The sequence below is a fragment of the Plodia interpunctella genome, chromosome 4, assembly GCF_027563975.2.
Source record: "Plodia interpunctella isolate USDA-ARS_2022_Savannah chromosome 4, ilPloInte3.2, whole genome shotgun sequence".
Lineage (NCBI taxonomy): Eukaryota > Metazoa > Arthropoda > Insecta > Lepidoptera > Pyralidae > Plodia > Plodia interpunctella.
This window is the reverse complement of record NC_071297.1, coordinates 349,696-373,230: the sequence shown is the minus strand read 5'-3', so window position 1 is coordinate 373,230 and position 23,535 is coordinate 349,696. Positions and strand designations below refer to the sequence as shown.

Here is a 23,535-nt window from a genome sequence, read left to right as displayed (position 1 = left end):
GGTCTTGGATGTTTATCTATATATGTATATGTTATAAAAATATAGTATCGTTGAGTTAGTATCCCATAACACAAATCTCGAACTTACTATGGGCCTAGCTCAATCTGTGTGATTTGTCCTAATATTTATATTTATTTATTATTTATATCTCTTTGTCAAGTTAGAGAGAAGATATATTTAAAAAATAATTAAACATTTTGTAAATTTGTATGAAAAAGTGCGTGTGATATAATTAATTTTAAAACTGATTAATTTTGTTTGCTCAGAAACAAGAGGTACTTATTTATACGACAAGTAGTTTTTACAACATTTATTGTACAAACAAGTTTTTACAACATTTATTGATGGAAAATATTTAATGAGGAGCAGCGATCTTAATAGATCGCAGACTACTGTCTAAAGGTAGTGAGACAACATCGAAAAATAGGAGCATTTATTCTTTGTCCAAAATTTTTCAGTTCTTTTATAAGAACTTCCTCCTAAGTATCATATGAGCGTTTCCGTACATTTTCGTCTCTACTTCGTACAGTCGCCAGCATACATATTTGACAGACCTTTGGCACGCGTGACGACATCATCCTTGGCGACCTCAAGCCAGCTGTTCTTGGGTTTGCCTTTTTGCGTCAAGGCCAGCACAATGTATCAGTAATGCACAAAAAATACTAAAAATAAAAAACCTATAAAATCAAAAACATACAAGGTAAATACTGGCAGGATAGCACGTCAACAGAGAACAAAACAAAAATGGTACTTTGAAAAATCGACATAGATTAAAAATAAACAGACATGAAAATAACCCCGTGCGTTTCAGAGTTGTATCTGGGTCAGCACGCTTCATAATTGTGAAAACTCATCTCATATCGCGAGCGGTGTAGTACCTACTAGGAGAATAGAACCGAATTTAATTTGCACAAAAGATCTCCCAACGAAAGTAATTATATAAACGGGATTTAACACTAACATATTACATATTCAAAGCGTCGATTACATATTATTCTTTTATCAAAGGTCTATAAAGTCACTATTACTTTCGTGTGTTTGTTTGTTGTGTGATGTTTCATTTGAAAATAAAATCTCACGAGTTACGTATAGGTACTTGAGCTCTCTTTACGAAGATGAAAAAAGGAAGTACGCTACAATAAATTAAAAATTAAAAAAAATTAAAAATTGTTAAAACTTCAATCAGGACACGTTGTTTTTATTCTCATCAAACTACCTCACCAGACACTTGATGCAGCTGCATATTTAATGCGAAACTGCATTTATACATGTAAAATATAGGTACATACTTTACCTATTTTTGATTAATATAATTTATGCTTTAGTCTATTTGAATAGATTAAATGTGTTATTACATACATACATATTATCAAGCCTGTGATTTCATCATGGAAGACATAAATTTTGTGTATTTAATTACTAAAATGTTTACTAAAACATTTTAAAAAGTACTGCAACTTTAAATCTGCTCCAACTGATCATATGACGATATAGTTATATAGATCGTGGTGACGTGATCGCAAAATTATATAATAAAAATTATATATTTTTTTATTATATAATTTTCGTTATTGGATTTGATCTGCTGATGCCTGATCAGCGTAAAAAAAATATATTATCTTATCTAATTTTGATTTGAGGCTGCTTACTAACAGTCAAAGCTATGTACATACGAAGGTAATCACACAAAAAACAGTAAAAACATAGTTCAGGTAGAATGCCCGCCTGCAGTCAATGCACTTGCAGCCGCAGTCCACCTCTGAGCCCTCACTTTGTCAGCAAATTACTGATTTGGTGCCTCGGGACTACTCTGATTTCCTTTGATTGCTGTTTTATATTTCCTTGTTTGTTAGTTAGTTAGTTAGTTCCGATAGTTTGTTAGTGTTACTTGTCAAACTCACAATAAAATTATCGTATATTCGTATAATCCATAAAATATTTTAAAAAATGTATATTATAAAAAAATTATAGCGCACAGTGTTTATTTACAAAAACACTATAAAATATAAATAATTTCAATTGTATTCAATAGTGAAAAAAAGATCATTTTTGAAGGAGATTGCATCCTACATACTCATGGAATTGCATGCGATTTTTGCGAGAACGTTATCTTATCACTCTGGCCAACGGTTCAGTGGTCGGTATCGCTAGCGTCGGATTTATAAATTAATAACACCTCTCTCCATCCTACGTAAAAGGAACTATAAATTTTCAATACGATCGCGATATTGCACAATCTTATGCTAACCCTACTGTTAGTGACAACGCAATGTAACCGTCCCTTGCAGTATCCCGCGGGAGTCTGATTTTGTGTCTCTGACAGGCGCCGCCATTTTGTAACTGAAACGACAGCCAGAGTCTGAGTGGAAATAAGAAACTGTAACGATGTACCGTGGAACATCAATGTTCTAGAAAATAAATTTAGCCACTATGATTATAGTTGTCAAAGTAATTCAGTAACCTTACATGCTAATATTATTTGATTTAAAATATATGATATAATTTGATTTTGTATACTGCTCGTTTTGACGTTCAACTCATTCCATTTTGACGTCAGAAGATTTACCTTGATACATAATTGTTTTAACGTATGCTTATGATGAGTTTTACTCGTTTCTTCATGATAAGGGAAATTTTGATTATTAAAGTATTAAAACCATTTACACAACTTAACATAATATACAATTGATATTTTCTACACTGTCAAAACGTCCACCATGTTATGTGCTGTGATTGCGTGTCAGGCGCACGCCGCAGATCGCGATACGAGTCGCGAGCGATTGGATCGCCTGATTGAAAACTACCACTAGATTACATTTCCCTCAACGGCTTCAAGACGTCTTGTATGTGAGCTTTGGAAAGAGATGAACTATTTATTTAAAACAAAGTCATCTCTTTTAACAATTTCACTGACAATACTGCACAACTACTACACTAACGAGACACAATAGAAGTTTAATTGTTATACGGTCTGTAGACAAATTCAAAGGGTTTATAAAATAATACTAAACCATTTCAATTAATGCACATCCATATAGATATAACAGAATGTAGAATGTAAGTTTGGAAATTAATTATTCAGTCACACGTAATCTGGGCCTATACAAAACAAATGCCGATTAACTTTAATTTCAATATTAGATATATTTTAATTATTTGTGCTACATAACATGAACGGTTGTGTATAGAAAACCATGAAAAATGCTTATTAATAAAAAAATATGTAAATAAAAGCATACTTTAAAAACTAACCATTCGAGAATTTATTGAACCTAGTCTAATCCAAAAGGAGTTAGATTTATAGTTAGATTTTTAGTCTATTCACTCAATAGAAGTGTGTATACTAGTGAAATAATAGAACATCAACTGGCAGCTGCGGAACAAACCTGGAAGCGTGGCACTTTTGATTAAATAAAAATATGCAACGACAGTCAGGCAACTTTCATTTCCGGCTCGGATAGGCCGCACTCGCATAGCTGTGTGCGATACATTTTAACACTAAATACATTTTGTTGGAACAACCCTAGCTTTTTTAGTTGCAGTGTTTTCTTTGGCTGAACCCATGGTCCACTTGACACTCTTGATAATTTGCTTCAATATCTCTCACTCTTGCATGCTTCCGGTTTTATACACGGCTGTAACGCTCCGAAACCTCGGGTTAGGTTGAAAATTCAACTGAGATTTTCTGAAAAAATACGTCAACATTAAATTTGGGAATGATGATAATACCTATCAGCTGTGCAGACTTTTTATCCCACAGTACCTTCTCCCCCGTACGATATACCATACGATGACACCCCTCAAAATAATGTATTCGGGAAAATTTGTATACTATTCTTGTATAATTTTTGTTTCAGCAAGAAAACCTCTAACATTGTTATCAACTTTCAACCGAAAATTATTTGTTGATTTCTAAAACTTCCAGCTTCACGTGAATTAACATGTTTTTCCGAACCCTTGTTCAGTTTCCACCGCAGTCAAGTTAACTTATTTTGCAGATATTTACCTTAAGTAGGTAATTACGGAACTTTGTGCTGTAACACAATGTGAAACTTCTTTTTCAGTTGGATGGGTCTACATAACAAAGTTTTTTTCTGTATTTGAGGTATTCAGAAACTACTTACTCAAACATTAAGGAATTAAAGCTTTTTTCTTTGATTTTGACTATGACGTTTAAATTAAGTGTATTTTATTTAAATGTCAAGTGATGTTAGAAATCGTATGCCGTATATTTTATAGTTTTAAATTCATTTCACTTAATGTAAGATTGATAAGTTATAGATTGATAAGATTGCTTAGTAATATGTCATATTTAAGTATGGTGTGATACAAACAGAAAACATTCAAAATACAACGTCTTTCAAAGCTTCGAAAAACAGGCGACGCCGCGGGCGAGTTTTACAAAGGTTCCTTATACCCACAAACCTTCACCATACAAATAAAAGCTTTATTGTGTCCACAAAAGGTTGTATTTGGGATGGAATGAAGCAGCTTTTGACGTCACATCTGGCCTGTTTGAACGCTCGGCTGGCGCGCAACTGATGACTGTGGAATGACCCAAAAATCCGGCACGAGTTTTTGAAATAATTTGAAAAATTCGTTGTTTGGGATTTATATACAGCTGTTGTTAACATACGTTTTTTTTTAATCTGTGATTTATTTTTGTAATCAGCGGCCCGCGCTGGCTTCGCAAATACATAATAAATTATACCTATACCTTGCTCAGGTATCGCACTATCTAGTTGTGCAAATCCGTGAGACACACAGACGCGACAGAGGACTTTGTTTTATATTATGTAAAGGATATGGAATACAAATTAAATTAAAATTTAAGGAACCCCCGAAAATGCTTGCTTTGTCCCCTCTGCTAGAAATGTGGTAACGGTTTCTAAATAGCTAAATGCACGTTTTCCAAATATCTCTAACATCCTCTTTCAAATTAAAAAAAAACTTGATCAAAAGCTGTTTGACTGCTATATGCCACGGATAGACACACGCAGACACGTTCAAGTATAACTTTCCTCGGGCGGCGGGGTTTAAGAAGGTTACTCAGTGACCAAAAATGAGTAAAATATATTTTTTTTATTGATTTATTAAATATTTTTGCAACAGTATTTTATGACTGGAAATAATCAGGTCATAAAACTATATATATTTTCAATATATGTTAGTATTTCGCAAAAAATCAATGCAAACATTAACAGTTCCTTTATAAAACGATTAAGCTTTTTTGGTTAAACTGCTTTAAAATACTTAATGACTAAAATGTAACGGAAGATATTTCTCTGTACATCATATTTGGCTTTATAACCATTCGTATTAAATTATCAAAGTTTGTTCTAGGAAACCGCTGATGGTCAGTTCGCGTGTGAACTATGACTGTCGTTTGACGCGACAAAACTAACACCCAGCTTTATGTGATGTCGGCTAAATGCGGCTCCTAAGCGTTTTATTGCGGGAAATAATATGTTCGATCGGCGATAGCAATCGTAATTTCATTTAAAATCTGATAGCTCGTTAACTTGCTACTCGACGCAGTGGCATCAATATACGAGAGACCAGCTCCAATTACGACAAAACATATGCATTTAATGCATTAACTACAAAACAAATTGATAGAACATTTATTTTTAAAGACAACACAACACGATAAACTAACACAAATACATAAAAAAGAGAGCACACATAAAAAAAAATAATTTGGAAATACTCGAAAAACATAGTTTTGATTGAAGAGAATAAAGAGTGGGTTGCTCTGATCAACCTGGACGTTAACTTTGCAACTCGCCTAACTCGAAAATAAAAGGTGGAACATTTATGAAACGTGGTTGTGCTATGAATTTAGATGTAGACTTAACAAAAAAGTAATAGAAATATGTGAATCATTAGATTATATCCATTTGTGCAAAACACGCGTTCTGAATGTAGTGGGAACTACGCGTGAGCATACAAATTTAATAAACCATAATAATCACACGATTTTTGATTTAATTCTTACTGCAATAGAGCCTTAAATGGTTTCCGGACAAATCGTTGCTTACGCTCATTGGGTACACGACGAAATATACGTGATAACAGTAGCATTAGCGAAAATCTGTACTCTTTTTGTCCAAACTTGCAATTCGCCTACAACTCTCCAAACTTTGTTATTTTCATATAGTACTCGCTTGATTGTCGTTACTGTGTCATACAAATTCATTTTATAATGAACATCGTTTGTCGTAATTTTGTTTCGGTTTCGGATTTTCTTTCTTACTCTCATCGTAATGTCTTTCAGATTTTGTTTATATAACAACAAATTATTGCCATTGGTATGCATTGGTGGAATCTCTGTCACACAGTAAACTTTAAATTAAGGACATCTTTATTTATTTGTGTTTTTATGCCTAGATATATAATTGCTATAGTCGCAAGGGTAAAGAGGTGCCGCACCTCCAGTGTGGCCGATCAGCATGTAATGACAGTCTGTGCCTCAGTATTGCATGTGGTCTGTGTTCGTGTATGAGCATGAGCCCGTATCATAGTGTATATTTGATTGTATATTTAACTTAATAACAAAAATTTGTACAAGGCGGACTGAAGCCTGAGTTTTTTACCATTTTTGGGGCGAATGCAAATGAAAGAAACAAAAATTTAGCTAAACAATAACTTTTTTAATGTTTTCTCTTTGTGAAAGTCTCGTATTTCTGTTACTTAAGCCTTAAGTCTCTTGTGTACAAATTGTACTTGTTGGAGTCTTAAGTGAATAAAAAGTTTTCTTTCAGTTTTGCGCATATATAATGTATATGAGATAATGTACTTTATATTTAAGTATTTCTATAACTACATTTTGCACTTGCTTAGCATTCTCTATATTACAGAAAAGGTTAATTATTAGTTAATGCGTTTAGCATTAAGTCTACCTATTGCACTTTTACTAATTGCATTATTGTGCAATAAGGTTTAAATAAATAAATAAACTCTAGTGTCCCAGCGGCACTACCGATACCAATTGTTTGTAAATCATGTGTATTGTTTCGATCCCTCGCAATCGAGGGATTCCGTCTTAAAGCACATATACTAGTTGATAAGTGGCGATTGAGAAAGAGTTTTTACATCTATTGTGTTCAAGTTTACCTAAAGCCGCAGGTTGCAGGCACCGTGTAGTTTTAAATATTTAAATCTACAAATTTAGCTGAAATCTAAAACAAAGGCACAAAAGCGAATGCACAGGTAAATATTTGTGAGCTTCCACACAACTACCACGGGCGGTCAAATTTCATGCACTCTTTCCAATTTTCGTATTTTTACATAAACCTAATGCAAATATTTAACTTTTCAGCAACACTTTTCACGTTGGTTTTCAAATCTAAAAATATATAAATATAGTAGAATCATAAAATTTGCCAAAAAAAATACTTAGGGCTAAAATATTGTAAAATATCCGAATACAATACACGTGTTTAAAGTAAGTACATAACAAAAATCTAATTTTACGGAATCGGAGCGGCTTTTGAATAATATTTTAACTTATCTAGAATCTATCGTAGAATCTTAAAAAAAACTGGGCGTTGTCTGCGTGGTTAGGCCAATTAAAAAATGTAAATATCTAAAAATGTGTAAACTTGTCGCGCCGAAGATTAGCGCCGCAAGAATCACCAAATTACTTTCCCATCTCATCATCAATCAAGTAAGTTGTGCCAGTTTTTCCCTAATTCGGAAACTTACCCTTACAAAACGTACATATCTTGTGGTAGAGTAGATATTATAGCAAAGGATATACTTTTTCCAAAAATAATAAAAGATCCGCGGTTTGGAAACCTTCTTTTGTTTAGCCTTTAACTGAATTTCATTAATTCTTTAATTTTCATCCTTTTTAATTCTTTCAAAATCATTAATTACTTATTCTTAGACTTGTGTTTAAAGATACCTGCAAAGATAAGGCAATGTAAAGGATTTTATGTCGTTAAGTAATTACCATTAATGCGGTCAAATGAAAGATTTGTCAATGTTAAATGAGACCTGGACCAGCTGAGGTTTTGTTCAAGATCCTTTTCTCAGAAACTCTAGGTAAAGGTATTAATACCTTTAAGCGTCACTGAGAAAAAGGATCGTGACAGATGGACAGACAACCGGATAATGCAGTGATCTAATAACCGTTTTTACCTTTTAAGGTACAGAACCCATAAATAAAATAAAACAAAACTTTTTAGTATTTTCACTTCGCGTAATTTTCAAAATTGCACCAATGTTGTTTGCGAGAATCCTTTACTCTTAATTGCACACTGACACCACGCGATTTGTCTCTCTACATTTGCCTAATCCCGTCCCTGCCCGCTCTGATGCTCGCGACAAATATACATTTATCGTGACGTTTATTACGCGGCTGATTTATGAAGTGGTTCGTCTGAACTCTTTGCCCCGCGCCCCGGTGAATACGAGCTGAACCTGCGCTAGAGCGATACGTAATGGGAAGCTGGAAATTTAGTCGTGCGGGTGATTGACAGGGTAATTTATTTATTTAAGTACAAAAAATAATTCGTGCCAATTCTTCTAAATTTTACTATATGAAAAAGATGATAAAATTCAAACAATAGAGTATTGATAAACAATTTAGTGGCTCGTGGTTCCGCCCTAGAATATGACCTCTATATCCTCCCGTGGATGTCGTACGAGGCGACTACCGGGGATACATTGCCTTCAGCTGTTAAGCTACAATAGCATTCCGAAGGTGGTACTATATTAATGGTGGTACTATATTAATTTGTAGTTTACAACTGCACTAAAATAAGGCAGTTTAGTAGAAATCAGTGATAATTATATTACACGATAGAAATAGATTCCAGTGTAATTTTACTTTGTTATTAATCATTCCGTTTGTTACGTGCCTTGTGGTACTAAATCCAGCGGAGTTACTTTTTATTGCTAACCTGAAAGTAGGTCTAGCCAGTAATTGAAATACTTGTGTTGACGTTAATCACGTTTTACAGCACACGACTTGCTAAACGCTGCTTTTAATTTACTTATGAATGAATGAATGAATGAATGAAATTTATTTGCTTAAATGTGGTACATGAGGTGAAATACATAAATTTTAGTTCGCACACTTAGCCGTTTCTGGCATGCAAAAAGTAAAATTATTTATATGCATTACATGAGTCAAAGTTATTACTTACAATTACAAAGTCAATTTAAATATGATTTTAATTTTTCAGGATGTAGAACTGATGTCTAAGCGTAACATATGTCAAACAAAAAAAAATATATAAATGTCAATAATCAATACAAACAGCAAAATTAAATTATATTATTTGAATAAATTGAATGACTAATTGTAATTTGGTTCTAGGAATTCATTAATGTTATAAAAACTTTTTTCTATTAGCCAATCCTGGAATTTTCTTTTAAACAATCTTAGAGGTAGTTCTTTAAGTTCATCAGGAACGTTATTGTATATTTTAGCACACATAGCATAACAACCTCTAGAACATATCATAGATCTACTAGCGGGCAACAATAAGCGGTTCGGATATCTGCAGTTATTATTACAATGATCGCCTCGTTTCCTGAACAGGTGCATATTGTTTTTAACAAAGACGCAAGTTTCATAGATATATAGGCCAGAAAGAGTCAGAAGTTTAAGTTCTTTAAAGAGTGTTTTGCAACTGGTGAGAGGAGGAACGTTACAAATTGCTCTAACACACTTCCTCTGGATAAGAAAGAGCCTCTGTATATCTACCGAATTACCCCACAACAGAATTCCATATCGTAGATTGGAAGCAACATATCCGTGGTAGGCATGCAGTGCTGTTTTTTGGTCAGTTATCATAGTAAGACGTCTTAAGACATACACAAAACGATTTAATTTTAAGCAAATTTTATCTATGTGCTGTTTCCATGTACAACACTTGTCCATAGTTATCTCGAGAAATACTGCATGATCTACTTCGTCAATTGCTTCATTATTAATAGTCAAAGTTAAAGTTTGTCCTTTACCACCTCTATTATGGAATTGCAGATACTTCGTTTTAGATGTATTAACCTTAAGATTATTAGCTTTCAGCCATTTCGCAATGTCTGATATAGCTTCGTTTATGTCCTTATTATAAGATTCTTTATTAGAGCACGATACTACTAAAGCCACATCATCTGCGAACAGCGAGCATTCATGTTCTGTCACGTTAGGCAGATCGTTAATATAGATTAGAAAGAGTAGTGGCCCTAGTATACTACCCTGCGGCACGCCTTGTTTATTAATTTGGTTTTGTGATTTATACCGAATTTCTTCGTTATTTTCATCAATTTTTGTAATTTCTACATACTGAATTCGTCCTGATAAATAAGATCTCAGCCAATCTAGTGGTTTTCCCCGAATACCATTGATCTCACATTTGCTCAGAAGTATTTCATGACAGACTAGGTCGAAAGCTTTCGACATGTCAAATAGCGTAACAGCGGTAGGGTTTCTTATATTTATGTTTTCCGTTACTTTATTTATTAGATTAAATGCTGCTAAAGTAGTTGATTTGCCCTTTTGGAAACCGTTTTGCTCTGGACATAATATATTATTTCTGTCAAGGAAGGATGATATACGGATGTGCATTGCCCTTTCAAATACCTTTGAAAAAATAGAAATTAAAGCAATTTGTCTATAATTTTCAATATAATTTTTGTCACCTTTTTTGAAAATAGGCTTTATAATAGACACCTTTAAACGATCCGGAAATACTCCTTCAGAAAAAGATAAATTTACTATGTGGCTAAGTACTGGTGCAATAATAGGAGCACAATTCTTTAATATATTTGTTGTAATGTCATCATAGCCAGCTGATGGGGTATTGTTTAATGATAAGATAATTTTCTGTATTTCGTAGCTGTCAATGGGTATTAAAAACATACTGTTATGATTACGATTAATTTTACATTGTGCTGTTTCTTTGTCATTATTGTAGTTATTGTTATTGTCATTATCAGAATTGTCATTATTAGAATTGTCATTATTAGAATTGTCATTATTAGAATTGTCATTATTTATTAATGTATAGTAATTATTAAATATATTTGCAATGTCATTAGTATCACTGATAAGTTGTCCATTGTAAACGATTTTGTCTATGTTTGTCTTACAATTCCGCAACTTCAATATGTGCCATGGTACTATGATCAATGAACCATAAGTGTTTATATGGAGTGATACAAGTAAAGTATAATAAAACAAGCTTGGACAAGAGGTGTAAATTTATAATAAAACATTCAACTATAAATTTTGAAATTATAGATTTAATTACAATCTCAATAGTTTCAAGCCATAATTTCATTTTTAAAATTAAAATATTTTCATTTCATATTTTACTGTTTATGTTTACGTTCAAATATTTTTGTTATATTTCCAATATTTTTATAATATATTAATTGAGTTTTGACTTTTAGAAACTTCCATGAGGTAATCATAACCATCCCTCCTCAGTGCCTCCGAATGTGTTAGTTTCACATCCAATGCGTCATTTATATGCGAAGCAGTGCTAGCCGCGGTCCCCAGCGACCATTAGATAGATTTATCCGCGATACATATTGCTTAACGACCGCTCCGGGAGCACGTGGTACGCGACCGAAAAACAAAGAATATGCAATGGACTGCAAATGCATCTGTATCTGTTACTTCTCAATTTATTCGAATTTATGTTAGTTAGAAAAAGTATTGAGAAGCGTAATAAGTTAGGTACTAGTACTCTCCAAACACAACTACTGTCAGATTTTAATTTAAATATCCAGAATTTGTATACAAAAGTTACTACGAACGTTACGAAGTTATAACGAATACGATTTACGATTGTTATAGGTGAGAGAGGTTAAGCGGAGTTCTGGCCACGACACTGTGCTTGACGAAGTAATCGGGACAACGCATTGATGAGAGCGAGGGTAAGTAAGTTAAACCATATTTGCTTTTAGTAAAGGAAAACAACAAGGCTGCATTCACACTTTACTTATTATTTACTAGCTTGTGCCCGCGGCTTCGCCCACATGGGTTATTCTGCGAAAGCGGAACACAAACTTTCATTCCCCATTATAGTCAATTGAGGTTGATTTTTGAAAAAAATCTACACTAAGTTTGAAATTATAGTTAATTTCAAACTAAGTGTAGATTTTTTTCAATTCATCAAAATCGTTCCAGCGGTTTAGCCGTGAAAACGGAACAGGAAGACAGATAGACTTTGGCATTTATTATATTAGTATGAATTAAGAGCCCACTGCTGGACAATGCCATTTTTTCCATTTGGTCCGGTATATAGTTTGTTAACATTCTGATAACTTTATCGAATTACTAATAAAACACAAGTTTTCGAAAAAAAAATGTTTGAAGATTTCTTTTTTTCTCAAATCAAATAGTAGGGGGTGAAAGTTCGTATGAAAATCATGTCTGTTCCGCTTTCGCAGAGAAATACACGCGGACGAAGCCGCAGGCATAGGCTAGTGTAATAAATAAATAATATTAATAAATAAATGCTATCTTTAGATATTGGTAAAGTTATGTGTCAGTGTAGTTTATGATAATCAGATCTGAAAGAATTACAAACGCTGGCGTCAGCCTCCGGCAACGACACTTTAACTTGTTTAACCTTTCTATCTTTTTATATCGTTTGCTTTACTTTTTTAAGAATATCCTGAGCACGTCCTGTGATACTGAGACTTGCAACGAACATCATCGTTTGTGTCATTTTTTAACTATAACTCGCATGCATCTGCAAAACAAAAACATGTTCCTTTTATAACAAATTCCACAGATAAATATTGCAAAATTTCGAAATTAGAAACATGCGAAATGTTTTCATTCCTCATTCCATTATTTTTATAGTACGTACGACATGTCAAGCGCAAAAGTATTTCAGTGGGTCTTATATAACATCTGCCAACAAATTAACAAATGTTTTAATTAAGCCGTGCGTGCGGCTGTCGTAGTAACGTAATTTACATTCAATACAACATGCGATATGTCCCGCGCGGCCTCCAATGCCACATACATTCACGTGAGTAGCAGATATTTACCATTATAAATCATAAAGTATGAAATAAATTAGGGGAAGCTGTTGATCAGTTGGGTATAAATAGCTAGAGAAAAAATATATTTATAAAAGATCTTTGAATAGCAAGAGGGGGTGGCTTATAAATTAACGTTTGTTCGTAACTTTCTTTAAATTGCTTATCTAGTTTTGATTGGCACTCCGCCACAATGTGCTAAATTGTATTATAATTGCGATTTTCATTTGAAACTTTATAAATATTTGTTTCTAAAAATATTTTTATTTTTAAGTAATTTACTAGGTATTTTAATCGTTATTAAAACTTAAACAAAAACATAGTTACATCAAAATAATAAACCAACATTTTGTGATGAAAGAATATAGTGAACACCATTATTTGAGTAGTAAATTTATCCGCCTTTGAGCAAATTCAAATTCAAATCATTTATTCAGAAATTAGACCTTCACAGGCACTTTTTCTCGTCAATCTTTATATTTATAGTTATTTCTCACAAGCTACAAGCTACAAAAAGGAACGTTTTCTATGCACTTGGACATTTTCCATTTCATTACTACTCGCGTGACCAAGTGAACGCTAGCTCCGCCCACTCCAAGGCCGTGTTACAATTATGAAAGGTGACACAATTAACTGTTGCCTGTCTTAAATATTTTTGGAAACCTAATTAAATTTATATTCTGTCTTATGATTTTTTGCCTATAAAGCATAATGAGGTAGCGGTTATTTATAAATAGAGTATTTAATTTGAATCTATGCAATTCCAAAGTGTATGAGTGAGTACAGAGTAAGAAACAAGAAAGGGATTTTATATATTGTCCACGATGTGAACCCGTTTATTAGTGCCATTGACTATACAAAACTCCGCCGCTAATTAATTACACTAAATACGCAAGGAACAAAAGTAATTATAATTTTAGCTTACTGTGGACATGCATCTAAATCGAATACTAACACGTTTTGATTCACTTCATGAGCCCTTATCCAAGGGAATATAAAAGTAGAAAGCTGACAACCCTTGTAGTGCTCAGAGAAGTAGAAGCAAATACTGCTCGGGTCAGCTCGACGTTATCTCACTGAACGGGTTATTTCAGGAAGCTCTTGTTTGTACACTTTGTGATGGGAACTTAGAGAAGTATATTTATTATATATTAGCGGCCCGTTGCGGCTTCACTCGGGTAAAGCCATAATAAATGTTATACCGAAACCTTCTTGAATTACTTTATCTATTAAAAAAGTTCATCAAAATCAGGTACGTAGTTTTAAAGATCTAAGCATACGTAGGGACAGACAGACAGCGTACTGGCTTTTGTTTAAAAACAAATGCGTATTGATTGACCTTGTACTCTAAAAGAACTTTATATCTAATGGATATGTTTTGTCATGATGGCTAGTAACATAAAAATGCAAAAAGGAAATAAATGAACTTACAATTTCATATATATGAATAAATAAGAGAGAATCATAGATATCCATAAATAATTAACAAATCCAATTTTCATTCATCATTTTCAACGCTATATACTCACAACAGAATTGTATTACTCGTACTCAACAAGATAATTTAATATATCGTATTACTGAATAAATAACTGGAACCAAACAAATTATACTTAAGTAAATTGAGAGTTCTGGCTGAAAATGTGTTACGAATAAAAACATAAATTCATTGCGACTGTCTCAAAAGGCAGGCTATGCATATTTCAAGGGATATTTTTCCTTTTTCGTGACATTTGAAATGCTTTATGGAGTGATTACATCTCACACGTTTATTTTCTTTCTCGTCCCCGAGGGTCATACTCTGTAGAAATAAAAATAAAATATTCCTTTTTGCTCTTATTTAAAAATACATTATACAGGACAAAAAATATATCCACAGTGAAACATCGTCTGTAAACGACTTAATAAACTTTATCTAAAAATAAAGAGACCATAAAAAAGCAATGAAAGAGGGGAGTTGATGACGCGCAGCTTGTTAGCGAAATGTTTTAACAATTCGACGCAATGACATGAAAATGCTTGGAAAAATAAAACAACGATCAAGTGCAAGTTAGAATCGCGCACCGAGGTGATTGGTGACCGCACATGATTTTATAACCGCCTGCCTAACGTCAACCCTCTTTAGGAATGCTATGGTTGTAATTTTTGGATTTTTTCCTATATCCGCATAGTATGCCCGCCCTTACTTTATCCCAAATTTCATGATTCTAGGTCATCGGGAAAGACCCTGTAGGATTTGTTTCCTTTGTGAAATCGCAAAATGCACTAATTTTGTATGGAATATAGTACAAATATAACGTTTTTCTATAATGTAACTATTACAGGGTTTTTTTCTATATCTATATTACGGTATGCCCCAACTTTTTGCCAAATTTCATAATTCTTGGTCTACGGGAAGTACCCTATAGGTTTTCATTCCCAAAGAAATGAAAGCATGATTTTCTTTAGTCTTAGTCGAAGCAAAGAAACCATAACTAAAAGTCGCTCGGTGACCGTACGTCGAAACAAAATTTCATATCTGATATTTCAATATACCTACGTCGAAAAAATTAATTTATTATCTATATTAAGCAATTGACAAAGAAACCATGATCAGTGGTTGTCTGATATTGGTTGCCAATGAGGTGCCTCTCCCAAAACCATGGCACGCTTACAGTACAGTCCTACCCTATGTCTACAACCAACTGCACACTTAAGGACCAAGAAGAACTATACATACTACTACTATACATTTTAATTTGTCGATTGAAAGCTCTAATTTGATTCTACTAACGAAACGAAATTAAATAAACTGCAGCCGAAGCAGGAAAAGCAATTAAACTCGTAAGTAGCAGTTAATATGCAAATGTTGAACAAACGCAGCTAAATGCAGTATCTCAGACTCAACATTCAGTTTCGCAGCTGCATTCGAACTAAATTGAATGCGCTGCTATCTCTGTTATGTTTAGTACAATATCTCAGTAATATACTAACTTTTGCTCGTGACTTTGTACACGTGTTAAATTCCATTTTTTCTGGTTCCTGTGAGCATTTTTGGAAACCATAAATAAAATTTGTTATAGGCATATAAAGTTTTGGGCGTGGTGCTGAAATGGTCAGTCTTGAAGGATCTATTATCAAAATAGTAATAATAATAAAAAATCAATTCAGTAAAAAAAAATACAACAATCTATACCTCTCAACATCTTCACAAACAAACCGATGATGGTTCGTCGTAAATCGGCTGAAATAAAACTAACATTAGTTCCTCGTTAACAAATACAAATCGTTTTCTTCAACAAAAACTCAAACAATGTGCTCGCGATCATCAAAAGCGAACTCGCTCGTAAAATAACTATTAAATGCCACTTCCTCCGCCACTCAACGTAGACCTATATTAATATGTCTGTTCCAACTAATCGGATGAACTGAACAGTTAAACGGTGTCTATGATATCCACACAATGTGATATTTTCCGTGGTTCTTTTTTAGATTTTCGTATAAATAACAAACGACTTTTGTCTCGCATGACTGAAATATCGTTGTCGCGTAATCACTTATTTACATAATTTTAACTCACTTATTCGTATGATTTGTGAGATGATTCGATATAAAGAGTCGAAATTTGACAACGAGGAGTTTTGAAATTTGTGACTTTTGATGAAATTATTTACAGTTTATCCGGTCCATCTACTAGAAGTCTATGATGAAAAGAGTGTCAGTTTCGCAACCAATCACTAAAGATCTTTTTCTAAAATCGCCATTGAGGAATGTGGGGCGCGGAGAGCGGGCCGAGTTTCCACAAAAAGCTTCAAATGACTCCTGAGAGGACACGGGGTTATAGAGCAGCGCTTCGGTCTAGGGCCGCCGGCGGACCAAGCTGCGCACTGAAGCGAGATCAAAATTACTCAACAACGTTGGCAGATCGGCCCTAAAATAAGCTTGGATAAAATACTCCACAAAAAACGGTATAACTATCTCGAGTCGAGACTCTCTTATTCAAAAAGAAGGAGTATTGTAAAGAAGCCGTAAATGAGGTGGTTGTGTTAAAAATTGCAGTCTGAACAGATACAGTATAACTAAATTATATATATATACGAGACTTAAGAGCAAACTTTGACCACAGTGATTGCGTAATACTCATACATTTTTATCTTATAATTAGTAATTCTTTTCTTTTCTAACAAAAGTATTGTAACTTATAAGTATTGTATTAAGTATTGTATCTTATAATTAGTAATTCTTTTCTTTTCTAACAAAAGTATTGTAACTTATAAGTATTGTATTAAGTATTGTATCTTATAATTAGTAATTCTTTTCTTTTCTAACAAAAGTATTGTAACTTATAAGTATTGTATTAAGTATTGTATCTTATAATTAGTAATTCTTTTCTTTTCTAACAAAAGTATTGTATTATATCTATATCCGCTGTCGCCTGTGACTTGTGGCGGTCAACTTCGCCCGCGGTAGTTGTGCAAATATTTGCTGACGTGGCGCTGGCTTACACTCTGCAGATGACCGGTCGCTTTGAGCTCTCATACTATATTAAACTTCTACTATAGTATACTCTATCACACGCGCGTCACAGGACATCTATCACACAATGCCTAGTTTAGTACTGGCTGATTATAAATAACAATAGTTACTTTGTTTTTTTCTTTTGCGAAAGTAATATTTTTTTAATTAAATAAGTTTTTTTGTAATTTGTTATTTTTGACACAAGCTTTTATTGTTGTCAAAAAGATCTTATTTATTACATCAATGTGTGGCAAAAAAAACATATTCGAGCAGTAAACCATTGAGGTGTCCCCACGTCTGGAGCCGTTCCTGGGTGCACCATCAGGGCATGCTTATCATAATGATGAATTGTCATCCAAACTAAAAGTGTGTACAACATTCTGTGCAATTTTACGGTTGTAGTTTTAACTGGGACGCCAGCAAGCCCATAAGATCGACTGATATTTTACTGCCTACCGTCCATCTGATATTCAATTCTCTTATAGAATGCTGTTGTTACCTACCGTTTTTCTCCTCCTTTGCCTGATACGTATACAGAGTAGTCATACTCAAGCGTGAAAACGACACGACGCGAATTATTGATTTTATTATAGCATTATAAAAGTAACATAAATATGAACCTATAGAGAACACTATTGAAAGCCAGGCTCAGCGGGGCGTGACGCATGGCCCGGCGACAGTTATTGCCCCACAGATTACATCCAAGATCGCCAGCGGCTTTATGGCCGCCATCGCAGTCCCGCTGACATATCGCCTTTATGGCCTATCTTTGCCTACCTTTTTTATGGCCACTATCATTCAATCTTAACGTGATCGTTGATTTCCGTTTAGGAGGCCCTACAGGTGGCTTCATTTTTCACTTTGGCCGTTTTTCAGGAATGGTCCGATGATCAGCAAAAAACTATGTCACAGTGAATCAAATAAACCATGGGTTGACCTTCAAAATAAGTCATTTTTAACATTTTAACGCTTGCCAGCACATTATATGTACATTTACTTGCAGGTTGCTCGATCACAGACCCTTCTATTTAAAGTTGATTTATTTTTTCGCAGATTGTATTAATGATTATTCATTTATAATAATGAATTTAAACGTTAAAAAAGAACAAAAAATAAAAGAATCTAACTCTTGTTTATTAATCTTTAAAGTCCCCGTCAAGTTTTTATCGCCGTGGACGCAAAGATCACGTCCCGTCAATAAGTCTACCAGAATATGGTGAAGCGGGCCAGGACCACGCTCCGGGGTGATTACTGCTGCAATTAGCGGGAATGTCCCAAAGTCCCAAAATGGGCCATTACGACGGCCATCGATGTCCCACGCGATATAGAATGGGAAGATTCATTTGATACACGAGATATAATTTTTATTGGATACTAGCTTCGCTCCGGCGCTTTGCTCCAGTAAGCGGATAAAACTTGATTTAACACGCAAGTTTGGTTTTTAAACCAAATGACATAAAACTTTGAAGGGATTTTTTAGATATAAAGTAGAAATAAGTTTTAATATAATGCTCTAGTGGTCAGTGAAATGTAAATATAATAAAAAAAAATATGCCCTCGCGGTTAACCATTGGACAGAGTCCTCGTTGGGAGCTGATCCGTCAAGTTGTGCAATAATGTATCACTACATAGTATACACAATACGTCACAATTCTGCAGGGGTAATTTACATCTTAGATGAGGGCTACTCAGCCCGTAACGACCTCTTGCAAATTTAACGGCCGAACTTGGCTAAATAAGTGTTTTAACTGCTTTCTCTAATTCTCTCTCGTTTAATTATATCTACAGCATACAGACCACCATTCGTCAAACGTCACGCCTCTATTTCAAAGCAATAAAGACTACACAAAGTAGAATTGTAATGCTATTTCGGCAACTCGGTACAGCGAGTGGCAATTTATCTACAGCTACAATTGAAATAAATAAACGCTAAATTATTTTGTTGTTCCGTTGTATTTCTATGGAAATTTAGATTATTTCGATAGAAAAGCGAAAATATTTCTATATAATACCAGTGCGTTGAGCAATTAATTAGTGATGATACTTGACTATAATATTTACCTAACGATGGTCGTGATTTATTGTTATTACGATTTCGCTATGAATATTCATCATGAGTAGAATGCACTTCTAGACAGTTAGAACTAGGTATATCATATAGCTAAAAACATGGTTTGGGATTAAAATATACACGTTTTATTTATCAATAGCAAATAGGCATGGAACTTACAACTGAAAATTACATGATACTTACAACGAATAACAAGCCACGTTCCCGGTAAATAAACAGAAAACAGTTTTTTTTAAAGCATGTTAATTACTACACTTCCAAGAACCGGATGTTTTTCATTGGACAGCCGTCATGGACAGAACACTTGCTGAGCGCTACCGTTGCGTGTACTTGTATTCGTGTGACTCGAAATTCGGGAACAAGCTGCAAAATTGATCGTTTTTGTAGAATGTTTGTTGGGTGTGGGAATGCAATATAAAATAAGCTTATTCTTTATTATTATACCTTATACCTTATTATTAAGCTTATTCTATTCAAAACCTGACGCGAAATATTAAACTGTGACATTGTGTCACAGTTTACAAATTAGTATGGTGTAAATATGCACTCTATCACTAAATAACTAAACATTAAGTTGCAGTATAATTACAGTATTTTACACATCACTGTGGTGAAGGCGCAGTGTTATAATACTTACAGCCGAAAACCAATAATTTATAATGGGTTCACAAAGTGCTCGTTTAGGTTCACGAAGAAATCAAGATGTTTTATTCGCTACTAATGTATACCTGTCTGATTTTTCATTTATTTATAAAAAAATGCTAGCCTCATTGCCAAATATTCATTGACATCAATTTGAAATGTACGAAGTCGAACCTTTAAATAAAAAATAGGCTCGCAAAATCACAACACTAACGATAGAAAATATGGAAACGCAAAGGGGCAATGAAACAGTTTATAAAAAACATTTAGGTATGTTAACAAGAAATCCTTTCATTTTATAGGCATACAGATAGCAAATTCTGGAAAAAACAAGATAAACTACATTATTTGAGGCTATTTTTATGGCGCAAGAAAAGAAAAAATCTGAATATTGTAACAATGAAGAAAATAGCTCCTTATCTCACCTGAAGAGGGACGGCGTCGCGTGGCGCAGTGTCACAGAGTAGGTAGTCAGTAGAGACTACATTCTGTTCATTGCTAAAAATATCACCATCTTGCTAAGTAAAGACCAACCGGTCTTATGTTTGCCTGGTATATAATGCATTATGGCGTCCACGTATGAGTACATCATTTTTTTTATAAAAATATAAATATAAATAATTTTGTGTAAATAAATAAAACATATCATCTTCTTCATTGACGAATCGTTCTAGAACGAATTAGGCAGTAAAAATAGAAAACCTATGCATGTGTCTAAGTGCAATATTCTACTTCTACTTTTTTGAGTGTGTGACTAACACTGATGTCAGATTTTATTCAAGTCGCCTAAAGGCATCCGACAAGACTTTTACGGCTACCTATCGACATTTAGTGATAATATTTTAATATGTGTGATATTAGTTCAACTTTTCAAACATTTTACGATAATTTTTTTTGGGAGTTGAAATGACAGTAAAGATTATAATAGTTTTTGACCAAAAAGTGGCTATATCTATTTATGATACCGCCGTATCATAAGTTTTATTGAGATCTGCGCTGAGGCATTTCGGTTATATAAAATAAAAGCTATGGTTGTTCAGCTTCATACATACATAAACCCGATGAAAATCGAAAGAATTTTATTAGGGTGTCATAAAATAAAGTAAAGAAGCCGAAAATAAAAATTGAAATGTAAAAATTTGTCGTCATATATCTACCTCCTCTACGCCGCCACGGCGCATCCGGGGTTTTTGATCACGTCCCCGATCGTTGATAAACGGTCGCAAAATACAAAAAAATCCGGCTTTTCACAACCTGCCAGTGGCTCCTAAATTCCCTTAATGAATCGCCCATTACGCTCCCCCGTCAAATTTGTCCGATACCCGAGCTTTTGGACTGCAACCAACACGTTTCAATGAGACAATACGACAGTTTGTAAAGAGACGGGAGAAAGCTTTTTGTTGTGAGTTCTGTGTTAATTACAGTAGCATGCCAGAATATTTTTATCATTGGGCATTTTAAATATTTGGATGTTACACTTTTACACACGTAGGTAACTACTGTAAGCTTAATTCTGGATTGTCTGGGGAATGCTTTTTATATAGGTATGATTTCCTGCTAATTATTTATTTTTAAATTCGGCTAAATTAAACTCTTGAAGAAAAACCACTAAAAATGAAATAAATCAGGGTTTTCATCACAATTTAAATATTATGGTTCTTTGTTTTCTTTTATTTATTCATTAATATCGAGTGTGTTAGGTATTGTATTTTCAATTATTTGATTTATTTTAAAATAAACTATTTATTTATTGCCCACCCCTTATTTTATCATTACAAATTCACATCCAATTAAAATAACTATTATTATAAGTTTTGGATGATGAAATGAGCATTATTTGTGTGTTCTTCCATACAATTTGATCCATCAGCTGGGCGGACTTGTATAGAATGTCGAAAATTCATGTACTTATTTGATACTAGCTTTTGCCTACAACTTCGCCCGCGTGAATTTCTCTGCGAAAGCGCAAATTTGGAAGTTAAAAAACAGTAGCCTATATTTAATCGGGAGTCTTTAACGACATGCATACCAATTTTCATCAAAATCTGACCTGCGAATTAGCTGTGAAAGCGGCACAGACAGACTTTCGCATTTATAATATTATTATAGATATTAGTTTTAATTTTGAATTGTATTGAGTGTACTGTACTGAGCATATTGTATATTATATACTACTATATTAAAACTAAGTTTTTCTATTACTCACGCGGATTATAAAAGTCTGAGCTCTGGTTTTAATATGTGTTAATCAATTCAATCAAGTTCAGAGCAATACGAATAAGTATCTGAGACAAGTAGAGTCAGTCGACGGGCTCGCCTTGTTTCGGTGATAAACGACATTTACCTACAAATGGCGATCATTATACGGAGCGAGGGATGCGCGTGTGAGCAAATTTAAACAAGAGGAGAACAATATCTCCTATTTAGTAGTTGATGTTACCTTTGGCACAACTAGGTGTGCCTTAGGGAGCAACAATATCCAGTGCCTGGCTGCCGGAGCTGGGATAAGTCAAAATCGCAACAAACAACGTTATTGGAATAAATTATATTACTAAACATACAACACAAAATGCAACTAATGTTACTAATAAATTATAATAAATAATATTTAAAACTCGTTCGAAGAAGCATTAGATACAAAAACCACATTGTGATACGTATTGTTACGTTGTTGTGTATTTCATTATTGTGCTCGAGACGTGTTGGTGAAATGTGAAGCCGAATCCTTAAATTAATATCACGAATTAAGCTTCAAATTTATTTATACCTGTGTTCTATTTTAAGCATAATATGTGTCTATTTCATTCTATTTTCAAGACGCTAAATATACCAACTTACTTACCTAATTTAAAACTGCATACTTTTTCTCTTTAAAGACTAACAAATTTTGTTCATAAACTGAAATACGAGTAAACGTTATATTTTTACTTTTTTTATATCATTTTTTATAAAAAAAAATCAAAAGTTATTTCTGTCCATAAATTTATTATTCCATGCCTCAAACTCAAATTCCTTTAACAAAAACAGCCTATTCAGTGAAAACTATCAATCAAGTTATAGTTAAAGAATTAGCATGCGGGTGTACCCTCACTCGGGCTAATTAAAGTCAACACTAGCAACCCGGACAACGCTGGCGACCCCGGCTCGATTTGTGCCAGTCACGTGGCACTCCGCTCAGTAAGCTTTTAGAGTTAAGATCTGTTCAGATGCTCATATTTGCTCGTATTAGAGATAGGGATTCGAGTAGTTCACTTTAGTCATTTGCTTAGTAATATATAAACGTTTTTTGTACTTATTGAATATACTGTTTA

At 33.7% G+C, this 23,535-nt stretch overlaps 1 long non-coding RNA gene across 2 annotated transcripts in view; it reads left to right on the top strand.

The window, feature by feature from the left end:
- The window catches only part of LOC128669648 (uncharacterized), a 291,537-nt gene that overhangs the window by 184,400 nt on the left and 83,602 nt on the right, over nt 1–23,535 (top strand). For both annotated transcript variants that reach the window (XR_008404673.1, XR_008404672.1), the window contains exon 4: nt 11,819–11,898. This is a non-coding gene — a long non-coding RNA (uncharacterized LOC128669648). The remainder of the gene's footprint in view (nt 1–11,818; nt 11,899–23,535) is intronic.